Below are 4,563 nucleotides of genomic sequence, written 5' to 3' on the forward strand. Positions count from 1 at the left end.
AGCCGTCCATGCTTGTAGCCGCCACCACTTCCTGTGGCAGTGAATTCCATGTGTTAATCACTCTTTGGCTGAAGAAGTACTTCCTTTTATCCATTCTAACCCGACCGCTCAGCAATTTCATTGAGTGCTCAATTTGAAGGCCTGGCCGAACAGCTCTGTTTTGCAGGCCCTGCGAAACTGTAACAGGTCTCGCGGGGCCCTGATCTCCATCGGAAGCATGTTCCACCGGGCTGGAAAAAGCCCTGGCCCTGGTTGAGGCTAGGCGGGCATCTTTTGGGGCCAGGGACAACCAGCAGATGTCTATCTGCAGAGTGCAAGGTTCTTTGGGGCACCTATGGGGAGAGGCGGTTCCATAGCTATGTCGGTCCCAAGCCGCTTAAGGCTATAAAGGTCAACAGCAGCACCTTGAAACGGATCTGGTACTCGATTGGCAGCCAGTGCGATTGCTGGAGCACCGGCTGGGTGCACGCCCGCACAGACGTCGCTGTAAAATGAATGGGCCCGGTCACTTTATACTACACCAAAAGCATCTCGCCAGCCCTGCGACCTGAAATCCTTCTAACTGGAGGTGGACGGGGTCAGTGTTCCCTCTAAGCTGAGTTAGTGTGAGCTAGCTCACAGTTACTTAGCCTCCGGCTCACACATTTTTGTCTTGGCTCAGGGAGAAGGGCTCCAAAGCAAACTGATTTATGCAGCAGCCAAATGGCTCACTCACAACTTTAACGCCGGCAGCTCACCAAGTAGAATTTTTGCTCACAAGGCTCCACAGCTTAGAGGGAACATTGGACGGGGTTCTGAAGCTTGGCTCTTATACATGCTGCACATGATCGTTACGGCTGAAGTGTACCTTTCCCCCAGCCAAATACAGCTGGCCTGTTGAGATTGTGAATTTGCTTTATGACTCATCCTTGTTCTCTGTGTTCTGATGTGAGAGGAAAGAGGCCGGTTCTTATTTTGGATTCAGTTGGCTCCCGTTTCCAACCTGGAACACGGTTATCCACATTATTTTTTTGGGTCCCAGGACATGAGATAGGATCTTTTCTTTTTAAAACGGTATGGTCCTATAACTCTTCCTGTAGGATTTTGATGCCAACTCAGAACCTTTATTAATTCAATCGTTCCCAAACAAGAACAGAAATTTTTTGGAGATTTTACAGACTTCAATAAACAGATTTATTTTTTTTAAATCATCTTGGCAGACACAATGGAAGTTTGGTGCAGTGGTTAAGTGTGCGGACTCTAATCTGGGAGAACCGGGTTTGATTCCCCACTCCTCCGCTTGCACCTGGCTGGATGACCTTGGGTGAGCCGTAGTTCTGATAAGAGCTGTTCTTGAAAAAGAGCAGTTCCTGTCAAGAGCTCTCTCATCCCCACCGACCTAACAGGGTATCTGTTGTGGGGAGGGGGAGGGAAAGGAGTTTGTAAGCCGCTCTGAGGCTCCTTTGGGTAGTGAAGGGTGGGGTATAAATCCAATCCCTTCTTCTTCTTTTACCTCACAGGGTGTCTGTTGTGGGGAGGGGAAGGGAAAGGAGGTTGTCAGCCGCTCTGAGACTCCTTTGGGTAGTGAAGGGTGGGGTATAAATCCAATCTCTTCTTCTTCTTCTTCTTCTTCTTTTACCTCACAGGGTGTCTGTTGTGGGGAGGGGAAGGGAAATGGAGATTGTCAGCTGCTCTGAGACTCCTTTGGGTAGTGAAGGGCGGGGTATAAATCCAATCTCTTCTCTTCTTCTTTTTTTACCTCACAGGGTGTCTGTTGTGGGGAGGGGAAGGGAAAGGAGTTTGTAAACCGCTCTGAGACTCCTTCAGGTAGTGAAGGGCGGGGTATAAATCCAATCTCTTATTCTTCTTCTTCTTTTACCTCACAAGGGTGTCTGTTGTGGGGAGGGGAAGGGAAAGGAGTTTGTAAACCGCTCTGAGACTCCTTTGGGTAGTGAAGGGCAGGGTATAAATCCAATCTCTTCTTCTTCTTCTTTTACCTCACAGGGTGTCTGTTGTGGGGAGGGGAAGGGAAATGGAGATTGTCAGCCGCTCTGAGACTCCTTTGGGTAGTGAAGGGTGGGGTATAAATTCAATCTCCTCCTCCTCTTTCTCTTCTTCTTCTTCTTTGAAGCCTGTAGCACTTTGCAGCCATTCGCCGGTAGCCACGGATGGGGAGAATTTATTTCAATGTACAAAATGTATATTTTGCCTTTCTGCTGTAACGCAAAAGGAAACTTTAACCTTTTAGGGCAGACAAACTTTATGGATGACCCAGGCTAGCCCGATCTCATCAGATCTCATGAAGCTAAGCAAGGTCAACCCTGGTTAGTACTTGGATGGGAGACCAATAAGGAAGTCCCCGGTTGCTACGCAGATGCAGGAAGTGGCAAACCACCTCTTAATGTCTCTGGCCTTGAAAACCCTACAGGGTCGCCATAAGTTGGTTGTGACTTCAAAGCACTTATTTATGCCCTGCCCTGGACGGCCCAGGCTAGCCCAATCTCGCCAGATCTCAGAAGCTAAGCAGGGTCAGCCCTGGCTAGTATTTGGATGGGAGACCTCCAAGGAATATCAGGGTCATGATGCAGAGCCAGGCGATGGCAATCCACCTCTGAATGGCTCTTGCCTTGAAAACCCTACAGGGTTCTCCATAAATCGGCTGTAGGGATGGGCACGAACCAGGAAAATGTGGTTCGGTTCAGTTCGTGGTTTGTGGCCGAACCGGGAGGTTTGTGCGTGAACCGAATAACTTTAAAGGGATTGCACAAGACAGCCTGAAACAGCTGAGATGTGGGAAGTGCCTCCCCGCCACTCAGCTGTTTTTATGGCTTTCATGGGCAATGGAAAGCAGAGGTTTAAAGGGACTCGGAGTCCCTTTAAACCCCTGCTTTCTGCTCCATCTACAAACCACCATGAACTGCTTTAAAAGTTCATGGAATTTCGTGATGGTAGACCCTCATGAACCTCTGTTCACAAACCACAAACAGGGCAACATTTGTGATGAATTATGCTTCATGGTTCGGTCCACGCCCATCCCTAGTCAGCTGCAACTTGATGGCACTTTTCACCACCGAGTTTGTGGGCATCTCTACCCAATCAGGATTCAGAGGATATTCTACCCTTCCCCCCTCTTCCTCTCCCCCACAGTGGTCCCGTCAACCATGAGAAAGACAATTCCTGGATGAAATTATCCCCCCCACACACACACACATCCCCCAGATCTACTGATGGAAAAAGGGAAAGAAGGGCGATTTCAGTCTCTTACCTTTCTTCACTTTCCCTCCAACTCATGTGGGGTTTTGGTCCACATGGACCCTGAAATTCCAGGGATCATTTTGTGAAGGCTGAAAGAGAATACTGATTGAAGGGAAATGCAGAGGAAATCCATTGGTCTTCAGCCGATGGCTGGATCTAAGCCTTATTGTATTGACAGTATGAATTCTTTCACCATTTCTGTCGGCCTCACAGCTAAACTTTCGAGTTTTAAGTGCGGAGTGAACACAGTCTCACTACCTGGGCATTTGATGAGACATAACTTGGTGAAAAAGGTTAAACTGATATTAAGCTGTAATTGGTCCCCCCCACCACCACCACCCTGTTTCCTTTCCCTTCTGACTCACATACAGGGAAGAAAGTAGTCTGCGACCCCGGTCACACGGCAAAGTTGCTGCGGGAGAGGCACGGGAATCCCGCAGATTTTCCGGGCGTGATCTCACCCCAACATCTGGGAAGCGCACTGCTCCCGTGGCGAACCCATGGTTCCCCGCCAAAGGTGCGGAGTTAAAAACTAGTACCTACGAGGTACTAGTTTCCGGAAACTGCAGGCCAAGGGCGAGCGTCTGATCGCGTTCCCGGTGGACTTACGTGGCATCCGGCGCCCGTCTCAGCAGGTTGCGCAACAGTGCCCAACAACGCATGTGCACAAAGAGCGATTGTTAGTGCGATCGCGCCGCGCGGCTTTTGTGCTGCGCTGCAGGATACCCGTCTGATCGGCATTTCCCCCGAACCACGGGACGTGACCGGGACGTGGGCTTGGGCTGCCATGCGTTAGTTTCCTCCGGGGCAATTAGCCACGCCTCCCCCCGCGATATCCGGCCCATGTGACCGGGGCCTGCCTATAGCATTCCTTGATCTTCTGTTGTTTCAACTGTTTTAAATATTTTATTGATGCTACTTTACTGTAATGTATTGCTTGGCCAGACCTGGATGGCCCAGGCTAGCCCGATCTTGTCAGATCTCAGAAGCTAAGTGAGGTGGCCCTGGTGAGTACTTGGATGGGAGACCACCAGGGAAGTCCAGGGTTGCCATCAGGTGGTCCACCAGCAGGGCCAGAACTCCAGAAGCCCTCCCACTGTTGCCCCCCCCCAATCACCAAGAAGACAGAGCATCACTGCACCAGACAGAGTGTTCCATCTATAACCTTGTGGCTAATAGCCACTGATGGACCTCTGCTCCATATGTTTATCTAATTCCCTCTTGAAACCGTCCATGCTTGTAGCCACCACCACCTCCTGTGGCAGTGAATTCCATGTGTTAATCACTCTTTGGGTGAAGTACTTCCTTTTATCTGTTCTAACCCGACCA

General features: G+C 49.9%; 1 protein-coding gene across 1 annotated transcript in view; it reads left to right on the plus strand.

Annotated features, from left to right (window-relative positions):
* The window catches only part of OPRL1 (opiate receptor-like 1), a 63,461-nt gene that overhangs the window by 50,981 nt on the left and 7,917 nt on the right, over nt 1–4,563 (plus strand). The gene's annotated exons all lie outside the window — the stretch shown is intronic.

This window comes from Gekko japonicus, unplaced genomic scaffold (assembly GCF_001447785.1).
Source record: "Gekko japonicus isolate JY-2015 unplaced genomic scaffold, Gekko_japonicus_V1.1 scaffold2610, whole genome shotgun sequence".
NCBI classification, from domain to species: Eukaryota; Metazoa; Chordata; class Lepidosauria; order Squamata; family Gekkonidae; genus Gekko; species Gekko japonicus.